This window comes from Xiphophorus maculatus, chromosome 3, assembly GCF_002775205.1.
Source record: "Xiphophorus maculatus strain JP 163 A chromosome 3, X_maculatus-5.0-male, whole genome shotgun sequence".
Classification (NCBI taxonomy): domain Eukaryota; kingdom Metazoa; phylum Chordata; class Actinopteri; order Cyprinodontiformes; family Poeciliidae; genus Xiphophorus; species Xiphophorus maculatus.
This window is the reverse complement of record NC_036445.1, coordinates 9,213,885-9,226,554: the sequence shown is the minus strand read 5'-3', so window position 1 is coordinate 9,226,554 and position 12,670 is coordinate 9,213,885.

Genomic DNA, 12,670 nt, shown 5'->3' with positions numbered 1-12,670 from the left:
CTATAATGAGGGAACACGTTTGAAATGTATCTATGAATGTCTTCAAAATCAGAAGAATGCACACATTTCCTCATTATTTGGTGGCTTTAGCTTTTAACTGCATGACTTGGATCAAATGTTTTTGGTTTCCTTCCATGAGCTTCTCATAGTAGTTTTCAATAATTCTGGTCCATTCCTCCTAACAGAACTGCTGTAACTGGGTCAGGTTTGTAGTCCACACCAGAACATTAACTTTGTTATTCTTAAACCACTTTGTAACCGCTATGGCTTCATGCTTTGGGTCATCGTCCATTTGGAAGACCTATTTGTGCCCAAGCTTTGACTTTCTGTCTTGAGATGTTATTTTAATATTTCCATCTAGTGTACATTCCTCATAATGCCACTTATTTTATGAATTGCCCAGTTCCTCTTCCTGGTTCTATGAGACAAAATGTGAGATGGCTTTAAGAGTAAGATTACTTTTGTAAGGCACTCCATGACTACGATATGTACTCAAGTATATTGTGAGGTAAGGTAATTTCATTTATGTAGCACATTTTCAGCAACAAAGCAATTCAAAGTCATGCAAAAGAATTCATACACCTCAACCCTTTTCCACTTTGTAGTGGAAATCAACAAGATGATTAATCTTGAAAGCAAATGCATGTATTGAACCCTTTGCATAGGCTCACCTGGATGCTTTATGTCTCCGTTTCATTAAATATCCATGATAACCCTGCGGCTCAGCTTTGCTAACTTCACCTTTCACAGCCGCCTTCTTGTTTGTGCTGACGGCAGCATCTTCGAGGCTAGTCGCTGGTGGTTCACGCTGATACTCAATTAGCCCTGGAACAGCAGCGGCCCCATTGAGCTAATGATTCACACACAAAAAAACACCACCCCACTCGCTCTCTCCCCTTTCTTTATTTTCATCTCTCTCCTCTCTTCACTGTAAGACATTTCTTCTCCTTACTTAAGCTAATTTTTTCTTCAAATTACATGTCTTAAAAAGCGTCATCCCAGGATCATTACTGTCAGCATGAGATTGAAGACATGATGGTTTCAAAGCATGTAGATTTCTCTGTGCAGGCAGCAACATTTTTAGTCGTTGTCATTATAAATGAACTCAGGCTTGTGTGCAGTATGTGTGAGAAGAAAATGGAAACCATGGGAGCAACCACAGGATTGATCTAAAAGACTCACCTCATTGATTTCTTTCTCTTTTTTTCCTTCCACCTATTTATTTTCTTGTTCTATGTATCAACAGATATGCTTACATTAGTAATGGCCCTTTTACACAGAGAGGAGGTGCTGTTGACAAACTGGTTATGAACACTGATAGCATGTATTCCATGCCGGCAGCTTTGTTTCTGCATCTATCTTTCTGCCTAATTCTCTCTATCAAAGCTCTTGCAGAAAACACCCTCTTCTTGGCTAAAACATTTTAATAACATTAGAACATTTTTGAAACAAAATTTGGCTTCAAAAAGCAATTCAATTGCAATAAATTTTAGTGGGTTTGGTCCAGTGATGAGTCTCATGGTAGCCATGGTGAATTTGGTCTTCAATTTGGCAGATTGGTAATTTTATCTATACATCCATGTATCAATGACTCTATGCTTTACGTTCACCACCTCCAGATGCTGCAGGTGGTGAAAGTCAATCTTAGAGGGACGAGTGGCCGGGCGGCATTACAGGGTACCATACTGTGCTTTTTTGCATGAATAAAGAAAAAAGGGTAAACTGTCTAACGTTTTGATCTAATAGATTTGGAAAATCAACAACAATCCTTTCCACTTTCTGCATGCTTCCGTTGGGCATAAACGTCAGGAGAGAGTATGAATCTCCATTGTTATGCAGATGACACCTTGCTATATTTGTCTATGAAGCCAGGTGAAATAAATGAGCTGATAATTACATGCATGCCTCAAAGACAGAAGGACTTGGGGCCAGTTGCATAAATTCTGCAGTTTCATAATAAGCACGAAGGTAAAATGTGCATACTCATTCCTGTTTTTCAGATTTTTAGCATGCGTTTGCTATAATTAGCTATGCATGCCTTGACCGACACCTGCGCTATACTCTGATCTTAAGCATAAATAGGTGTTAAATCTTCTCCAGTTAATTATCTGTATAAAGATGGACCATGTACAAGAGCACAAATTAAGTGTCTCCAATCATATGTGAAAGGAGATGCTAAAACAATTTACATGATGTTATAGTAATTTACATAATGAATGATACAATGTGTTTTTAGCATTTATGCATGTAAATTTATTCTGGTAAAAACTTAAATGAATTTGAAAAGAAGCATATTTCATTTTAAAGGTTTCTTCAGATATAAAGTGATGCAAAAAATCAACTGTCATAACCAAAATAACAGCAGGACTCCTATTGTGTCTTAAAAAGGGCATAAAGATGTACTTTTTGGCTACATCTGTCACTGGTCATGATGCAAAATGAAAACAGAAGTGCAGCTTTACAGTCCAGCTCTCCTGCTACACAACAATGCAGTGATCTCCTGCTGTGAGGAAGATGTGTGTATGCATGTGATCACATAACTGCACATGGAACAGCATTATTTAAGATTCAACAAATGCTTTCTACGCCACTGCCAACTAAAAAGGGACCAAGCCCGTTTAGTATTTAATGTATGTTTGCATTTCAAGCAGCAAATCTGAAATATTTGAGCCACTTCCAGGCCTTGATGCAGTAAGTGAAGCTTAATAAACCAAGCACTCCAATAATATGATGTTGTTTCTGAAATTATTGCAAACCACTAAACTAATGGTTTCTTTTTAGTTACAGCAAACCTTTTTGGTAATGTCAGGATTTATTGGCTCATTTTCTTGTCTACTTGCCTGAAGAATCTTTGAGTGGTACTTCATTTTTACATTTTGATCATGCACTTCTCTAACAGCATAGAATCAATTATGTTTAGCACATTTTCAGAGTGAAAGATTTGGTCTGACTGACAGGAATGCAGAGTGCCATTAAATATTGCTCTAATTTCATGAGTACCAAAAAATCTTGCTAATTTATCATCAATGAAGGCCTTCTAAAAAGCCTCTAAAACTAAATTAAAATGTGGCCCTTCAGCAGATATTAAGCACTGAGAAGAAGTGAATAATGTTCATCACAGTGCAGTGAGAGAAGTAACAGTTTTTCCCCTCTATTTCTGTCACTTTAGGTTTCTAATAAACTTGCCTCATTAATTCAAATGATACGACACAACAGAACCTTGTTGTGGCAATCAGAAAGTTAGTTAATCCGACCAATTAGCTTCCAAGTGGCCATGGACTGATCAATCTCTTTGAAAGGGCTTCTGATGCCCTCCATTTGCACGGTAAACAATAAATGAAGACAAAGCCACTGAGCCATTTTATGAGGCAAACAAAGAACGAGAGGAGAAGCTGAATGTTGATTTCCTCTCACCCAGGCAGAAGCAGGAAATTAGCTAATTTCCCATAAACAAAGAAGTGCATTTATGTTTATGCATGTTTAGATCTTTGGTCTTGATTCACAGTTAAGTGTTTATGTCCAATCTCAAAACGTATTTGCGATACAACTCTGATGGATTGAAATCAATCCTACAATTAAGATACCTTCTCTAGATATCCATTTTTGCAGAGCAAAACTGGCGTGGGACACAAAGGCAACCAGCTTCTTTATATGATGCTTGAAATGCCAAGAATGACAAAAAAATATTGGGATTTTCACATAGAAGCTCATGCATGCAAAGGATGTTAAATGTGTGTACACAGGCCATAATAACTGCAGATTTTGTGGTATAAAAAAAAAATTTAGATGATCACGTGGGGAAATATGACAAATAAAATTGCTCTTTCTAATTATCATCAAAACTTTTGCTACAGCATTTTGGATCAACCGAAGGCTTTTGCCTCCATTTTAATGACTGCATGACAATTAAAAAATACAGTAGTTGAAGTAACAAATACATTGACAAGTTTTCCAGCCACTCCTAGACAGGTTAGGTCTAATTTTGGCAATATTCCAGAGGTGAAATGAGGGAATTCTAGAAACCTAGGTTGTAAATAAATCCTAGATTTATTTACTTAAGAAATGCTCTGACATAAGCACATTTGAAATACATTTTCAATAAAACACAATTAATCATATGTATTATTTTACATATCCTAACAAAGCTAGACACAAAAAGTGTCCAGAATGTAGTTTTGACAGCTGATTATATAAAGTATGTTAGACTTTATGTAGTTTTGAGTGAAGAAGCCTCTATTACTGCAGCTTCTTCAGAAGATTAAAAACTTGGAAAGCAAAAACTCATCAGGGTTTTAACTGACTGTCCTCTGAGTCCCATCTAAGCAGTATTCAACCTTAGTTGTTTTTCTTTAACATACTAAGAGTCTCAGCATAAACAGCCATAGTTGCATAAGGACACCTTGTGGCGACAGAGTGGAAATACACTTCAATCCAATAACAAAGGTCAATGCTGGAAAACCACATCTCATCTAATGTTGATGCAGAACATTACAGAGATAAGTTCTAAAAGCTTAAATAGTTGATTAAAAATGACAAATGCCTAAAAAGGGTAATGCATGCTGTAGCTTTGTTTATTTATTTACTGTTACTGACTGGAGGGGAAAGTGGGAAGAGAGGAAAACCTGGATGTATTTCACAACAAACAGAGTAAATATTCTGCACTTAGTTATTGCAGTCTATGACTCCTCGGCTCTGTTGTCATCAAGACCAAGTTTACAAGTAATTGCTGCTCAGTGTGAGCAAATAAGTTATTTTGTTATTCTATGTATCTATCTTGCAACATCAAACCACCGCAGCACAGTAGAAGGTTAACTTTTGTACCAGTTTCTCATTATTGCCTTTTTCAAGCTACAGTTAAATTCTAGTAGTTTTTTTGTTTGTTTGTTTGTTTTTTTATTGTACCTCAGCTCAGGTATAAAAGACTTCATAGAACAAATAACCAGAGGGCAGGACTGAGCACACTTAGTGGTTTTAATGATTTTTTTTTTTCTTAACATAAAACAAAAAATGTTTGGTCATCAAAGGTCACTTAGGTTCCCCGTTATTAACAAAATCAAATAAAAATGGTGCCAATTGGTTGTGCAATTAAATATTGCAGAACCAAAATATTTGAAAGACATTAAAGTATGAAGGAAAAATCCAAAGTTGTGATGAGCCTAATGTTTGTCTCCACCACCGGGGGAGCTGGAGGCTGTTTGACCTTTGGATGACCTTTATACTTCAATATTTTTAAACTTAGGCTGGCACAAACAAAGGTTTTAGCAGTACAAATACAGCACTAACCTTTGATGCCAGTTTTTTCTGAGATTGGTAAAGTGAGACAGCCTGACCTTTGGCGACCTGTCCTTGTTTCCTCAAACGTTTATAAATATTAATAAATGTATATATCGATATCTTTGTTAAAACAAGTGACACAAACTATATCTAATCATACAAGCAGAATCTACTTTGAAAAAGAAAGCATGGTTGCAACAACTCAGGGTTGTGACAACTGCTAATTTTAAAGGTCTAATGCAAACATTCAGGTTTCTACATTGAAGCTCGGGAACACTTACCTGTCAGCAGTATTTATCTTAATTTATAGCAGAAATGCTTCTCAATCTTTCTACAAGATTCCTCCAGATCAGAAATTGTTTTTTCATCTGCATTGTTCTTTTGTGTCCTTGCCAAATATTTAGGTCATTCTGTGATTGTCAGATAAGCTGTTCTGAATTTAAACATGTTTTTCTTAATCACACTCCTGCAGTAGAAGATATATTTTCAACTGTCTTAGCAACTGTTGGTTATTTAACTGAATCAAATTCTCACTGTGCAGCTATATTATTGTGTCTGTAGGATACAGACAGGGTATGACTCTTGGTATTATTTGGAAAATGTTTTTATTTCCTAAAGTTTTTGGCCTTTTCATTTTGTCAAACTACTGTATCTTTTCACAAAACAAACATGTTGCTTAAATGATTTCAATCTCAACACTAACATCAAATGCCCTATTTTTTCTTTATAAAATGCCCCAGGTGTAGCACCACTGGCATGTCCTCTTTGATGCATCACACCAATCAGCTGGAATAATTACACAACATCAAGACAAACAAGCATGTCTCTTTTTTTAATGCAACCAATTTGGACTCATACTATATAAACACACATCCTTTCAAAATGTGCATAATAATGAAAAGATAAGAAAAGCATTTTGTGCAGGTAGTGTGAATTGATTGGTGAATTTTCACTTGTCCTAAAAAATAAAAATATTTCAAGCTAAAAATTTGCTAAATCTTCCTAATGGTTTAGTTATGAGATTCTCTGACTGGAATTAACTTACTAGCTGTTAAATACTTAATCAAAAAATATACACATACTAATAAAAAATTTCACAGGTCTCTCATGAGCAGGTTTGTTTACTCAGCCCTGCATTGCAAAGAAACTTGTATGGCTAGAATAAGCAACCTCAAAAGAGAAGATATCGGTCTGCAAGATCCAATAAATAAAATGCAAGTGCAGTGGCCATTAGGCCTGCAGGTTCCCACAAATTCCCGATAATGCCTGAGACGCTCCTGGAGATTATTCAGGGCTCCAAATTGGATTAGCAAAGATGCTTCTGTTGGCAATTAGTCAATGGGAGTAGATGAGCCGAAGGAAGCACAAAGCTATTAATTAATGCTGAGGGGAAGATGGGGCCACTCATTTAATGCAGTAGCAATGAACCACTGTAAGAGAAAAGATGTCAAGCAAAGAAGCCCATCAGAGGAAAATCCAGGAGAAAGGAAGGAAATCAATACCACCCTGAGCTTCTCTTTTTGTACTGTCAATGGCAGATGTGAACAGAAGTTTTCCTGCAGGCGGGTTTCAAGAAACTCTAACAGAAAGTTTGAAAAGTTGGATAGCTGACACGTCTTTCTCACATACGCCAGTTTTATTAGAAAATGTTTTTGAAAACTTTGTAGCCTAGAAAAGCTGTCAAAGCAAACAACAGGCAAAAAAGTGATCTTTTTAGTTCACACATCAATCTTCCAAGGTTTCTCAAAGTCAATCGTTAGTGAGATGTTTTGAATGAATAATTATTAGAAATATGGTCTAATATGCTCCAACATGATTATGCAGTAAATTGTAGTAGGTGTTTTTAATGGGGGAAAGTCAAGTAATGTGAATATCCAAGCTCCCAGCCAAAGCAGCTGTTAAAACAGGAACCCAGAGCTGTTTTTAAACGATTGCTGAGTCTGACACATTCATCGAAAGTCTGACTAATGCAGCTATGTTTAACATGAGAGTAGCATTGAGTCCAGCAGAGCTGTGGCTGAGAACATTCAGAACAGACCCAACCCCATTAGTATCCATGAGTCATTGTTATAACACTGTTATTAGTATACTACTTTAGAAGCATAAGCACAAATGATTGCTTTGCTAGTATTTTGAGTCCCACGCTCCCTTGGTAAAAAGTGTTTTTACGAATGTATTTAAACTTAAATGTCCACTTGTGTGTAATTTATCCTTTGTATAAAGGACTCACACGTTTATCAGTGAACATCTGTGAAGAATCAGCATCAAAAGGACCTAGGAGCATATTGGTCAGGTCAGGGATGAAGCCGTAGAGAAGCAGGTTGGTTAGATAAAATGTCATAAATGTTGGAAAGAGTGAGATACAACTCAGATGTACATGACTGTCCACCAAAATCGTCAGGCCTGAGCCTCCCATAGATTATGGATGTAAAATGTTTATATTTAAGTATTGAGAATGATCTTGCGACCCTATTAGGCATAAGCTTGTAAAGATAATGGATGGAGAATGAGAATAATATCAAGTTTGAATTCATGTTACAGCATATATACATGAAATTATTTAAAGTTTAAATTTAAAATGTATTTGAATTGGCAGGTTTTCTTTGTGAGAGTTTGAAGGGTTAGAGTTAGTCTTCATTGTTTGATTATGTTACCATAGTTACAATCTGATGCTACAAGTTTAATCTGTGTTTGAACTTGCTCTGTTCACGCATACATCTCAGCAAACTAATTAGCTATGATTGCTTTGAAGCTTAAATTAAGATTTGACCTTCTCTCCCAGATTACAACAAATTGTATCAAGCTACTGTTTATGGTTGGGGTGGTCTTAAGAAGAAGAGGAGCTCCAAATCGAATTCTGCTTCAAGCCCCGTACAATCATGATTTAACCCTGTGAGGATTCAAATGTGAGGGGCCAAGTTTGTGAAACTGTTGAAAAAATCCTTAGGAAATCAGTTCACCACAAACCATGGGGAAGAGACTTCTCCGGTCAGATGAGACTAAATTAAAAATGTTGACCTACATACAAAACTCTATACATATCCTCTACCACAAAACATTAATATTTTGTTGTTGTGAATAATAAGCAAGTTCATGAGTAAGTGAACTCCAGCTTGAAAATGTCAGAATAACAAATTAATTAATTTTTCAGCCATGGAGAATGAGAATCACTGACTTGACACTCCAATTAATCAAAAGTAAGTATGCATTTTTAGCACGGAGTGCAAGCTTATACTTTAATTTAACTGGGATTAATTACATTGGAAATCTTGAATGGGTTGTTCATTTGAAAGATAAATTTTTGTGCATAAGGTCATGTATAATAGTTACTTTTTTCTGTTTTAAGATATTTGCCCAGAAAAAGGGGAGGGAAAATAAATTAAATATTTTTTCTACCAAAGTTCTCATTCATATTTCATTATCCAGCAATAAACGAGTTAGAGCATTAATAATAATTGTGTGTTTTTAATAAACTAGACAGGAACACATCTTGCAGGACTCAGACTTCCTGGTCAAGTGTTTGTCTCCCAGTAGGTTTTCTCATTAGTTTGCCTCTGTAGCTATACTCACTTTTCTTCCTTCCAGAGTCTCTGCAGCATTATTTCCTGCCTATTAACCTGCCAAACTAGCCTCCCTCCGCCACCTCACTGTTAAACCTTCCTCTGACTCCCAATTTGAGCATTGTCACTAAGCCTTGTTACAGTATAGTTTCTGGTAGGCTCCATGCCTTCAGGTTCACTCATCTGTGTTGCAGCCACACTGTTTGAGCTGTTTGACTGCATTCTGTTTTTAGACTGAAGCTGTCGAAGTTTATTCGCCAGATGGTTTGTCACTGTAGGACGTAGTCGTCTATGGAAGCTCTCTGGATAAAGACAGACACTTTAAAAATCTCCTTGGCAGGTTATTGAATTGGCCATCTGTCTATCTCTGTATGTTGCTAACTAAATTGAAACAGTTGGTAAAATCATATTCTCTGGAGAGCAAAGTCAAATGTGAGTAAAAGCCTTCAGTGTCATTTGCAGTACTTTCAAGCAACAAATGAGCTGCTGTTCTTAAGTAGCATAGACACCATTTCTGACCTCATACTTTGAAACTAATCCTGGAGCCAGCATTGGATGTTGATTAGCTTCATCTGTTGTGTTTCGACCACAATAAGAAGCTCTAAGCCTGAGAAGATGGATTCTGTCAGGATTCAAATCCGCTAAATCTCACGGGAATCCAGCTTCCCTGCAACACAAGAGGGAGTCTGTCAAAACCGTCCGTCTGCCTCATTCTGAGCCTGAAAGCTTGCTTATGGTTGCATGTAAGTATCCATCTGTGTCACTCCTTCCCCTGCAAAACATGTAGATTGGCTGATGTGGAGCCTTGGTGAATCAAACAAGATTTGCATGCAATGTTGTAAAATTCTTGGTTCAAGAAAGACTAAAAGAAAAGCTCTTAATTTCTTGATCTATCAATTCACATCAAAAGTCAGTTGGAGTTTATTAAGGGAATTGTAATAAAATGTATTTATGCAGAAGATAAGATACAAGCATGCAAACAAAGTCAATAAAAATAAATGGGATGATAGTAATTGACAAATAGAATGAAATGAAATGAAATGCAACCATGTACAAATGTAGAAACTGAATTGATTCATATTTAACATCAATATATTTTTATTTATTGTTTGCCTATAGATGATTCTAATCAATCAATCAATCAGCTTTATTGTCAATTCCTCTTACATGTCCAGACATACAAGGGAATCGAAATGACGTTTCTCACTATCCCACAGTGATACAAGACAGGGCGTTACTAACATTGAGTAACAATAAAAAACACAGTCTAACGAAAACTATCCTAAACAATTAATAAATAGATGTACAATAACTAGACATATAGCGTAAAAAGTTTTACAACTGAGAATGTATATGTTTATATATAAGTATATGGAGATATACAGATAAAAAAAGTGGCAGAAGTGCAGAGTTTAAATTTATATTTTATTCTCCTGTTAATAAGCAAAAAAATAAAATCTAAAAAATATGAAAATACATCTAATTTTTACTTTAGTTCAAAACAGTGCTGAAATTTATATTAAAATAAAATAAGCCATGTATGTAAAACAAATGGAAGAAATGAAATATCTTATAGCACATAATGTGTAGAGCAAGGATTGAGCTTTTCACTGCAATCCCAACCTAAGTTGATACTGCTACAATATTTGTCTGCTATAAAACTAACAAGCCCAGTTTTGGCAAAGTTAAGTTTTTTAATATGGAGATGATTAAATGCACTCAAGATTTATTAAAGAAAACTGTCAAACAGTCTTTTAATTTGATACCAAATGTGAAAGTTTGAATCAGATAATTTATTGTTATTGGTCGCCTGTGTAGTAAGACCACATTTTATTACAGTACAAACACAGACAATGTGTTCTCCTCTCTGATATACATGCACATAAATAAATGCCTATGGGGGAGCTGATCAATATTTCTGTTTGAGTAGTCATGCCTTCCCTAGAAAATGATTCATATCGTCCATGTCATGAACTACTGATTTTTTGAGTCACGTATCCAAAGTTTTAAGACTTAAGTAATATCAATCAACCGTTAACAGAAAGTTTGAAGTTTTAGCCCTGACAACAGAATCTGAAACTGAAACTGCAGGTGTATGCAACAGATAAAACGTATTTTATTTTCTAGTTGCTCTGAGTCAGTGCCGCAGCATCAGATGTGGTTTGGGTTGACATTTGGCAGCCCCAGGCAGAGCGGATCAGTACCTGTGTCAAAATGATCCTCAGCCAGGTAGACACAAGCCAGGTACAATTTACAAAATAAAAGGATAACTGAGCTTCTGGGAGGGATTGAGTGAGCAGGTTCCAACTGAAGGCTCCACAGTGTTTTGCCTGAAAGTTTTGGCGCTTTACTCACTGTTTCTTTTTTTTTTTTTGTATGATGTTTTTCTGATGTTTTCTGATGGGATGGAAGTTGCTCTGTAACCTGAACAACTTCTCGTTATTGTTTCAACATGATGAGGAGTAGTATATTACATGCACCATACAGGCATACACAGTGTATCAAAGTTCAATGCCTTGGAGGTTGGATAGCCCCAGATCAGTCATGGAAACCCTGTTCATGGCTGTAAGTAACAACAATGGCTGTCCAAGCATCAGAATTGGAGCATGGACCTGTGGAAAAAGATGACCTGATCTAAGAAACCATGTTTTCCTTTACATCATATGGATGATCCGTCACTTAGAAACAGATGACTGTAGAATGCAGTATATGAAGAAAGTGAAGGGGAGGCAGTGTAATACCTTGGGCAATGTTCTTCTTGGAAACATTCATGTATGTGTCCCTTTGACATGTACCACCTACCTAATTATTGCTGAAGATCATGTTAATCCTTTCACACAAATCTTATTTCCCCCATTTCAACATAGTAGCACAACCTGCCACAAACCAGAAAGATAAAGAGTTACTTTAGAAGCACAGAAATGGATCTGAGATGCTAACTTGGCCTCTAAATCTCAGAAAATTGGGATCCAACAGACCATTAAGTGAGTGATCGTATTCTTATGCCTAATCCTAATTAGTATACATATGCATATATATGATTTATTTCTAACTCAGACTTTTAAAAATCAAACAGCAAATGTTCTTATCAACAAAGTGAGAGAAATTGTCAATAGACAGAGAAAAAAGGCAGCAACCACAATTAGTAGCATTCCTGCCAAGCCAACAATTATTTTTTTAACATTTAACATAATTAATTCCTTTGTGATAGGGCTTGGAGGTCATTGAATTAAAGATAAAACATCCCACATCTAAAAGGTTTTGAGCTTGCCAAGGCACAAAGGCAAAGTTAAAGTGAAATAAGCTTCCTTAGACACAAAGTTTTATCTAAATTATCACTCAAGAAAAATGACTTGTTTTAGTAACGAAATTGACAAAATTTAACTTTGAGCAGCTAAAACATTTAAGGTCACCTTTGAAGGTGTGGAGTAAATTACTAGATATTTTGATATAATAATAGATATAATAACCTCATAGTTAAAATTCAAAGCACAAGTCTTTGCATTTGCAATTGAGATGGCATTGTTTGTTTGGAAAGAACACTGAATAGATTAATACATTTTGATCAATCAGTTTGCATTTTGGACTCCCATAGTGATGAAGAATAATTAGCATATCGCTGCAACCTTTCAAAGAACAAAAGTGACTATGGTAAGGAAACAAGACAACATTCAAGTTTAGCATTTGAATTGAATTAGGAGATCTGACATTTTTACAATTATCATTATTTCAACTTTGATATTAATCTGACATCTACACGACAAGCTAAATATTCACGAAGCTTAATAAATCATCTGTAAAAAAAAAAAAAGTAGTTAGCCAAACAAAGAAAGATA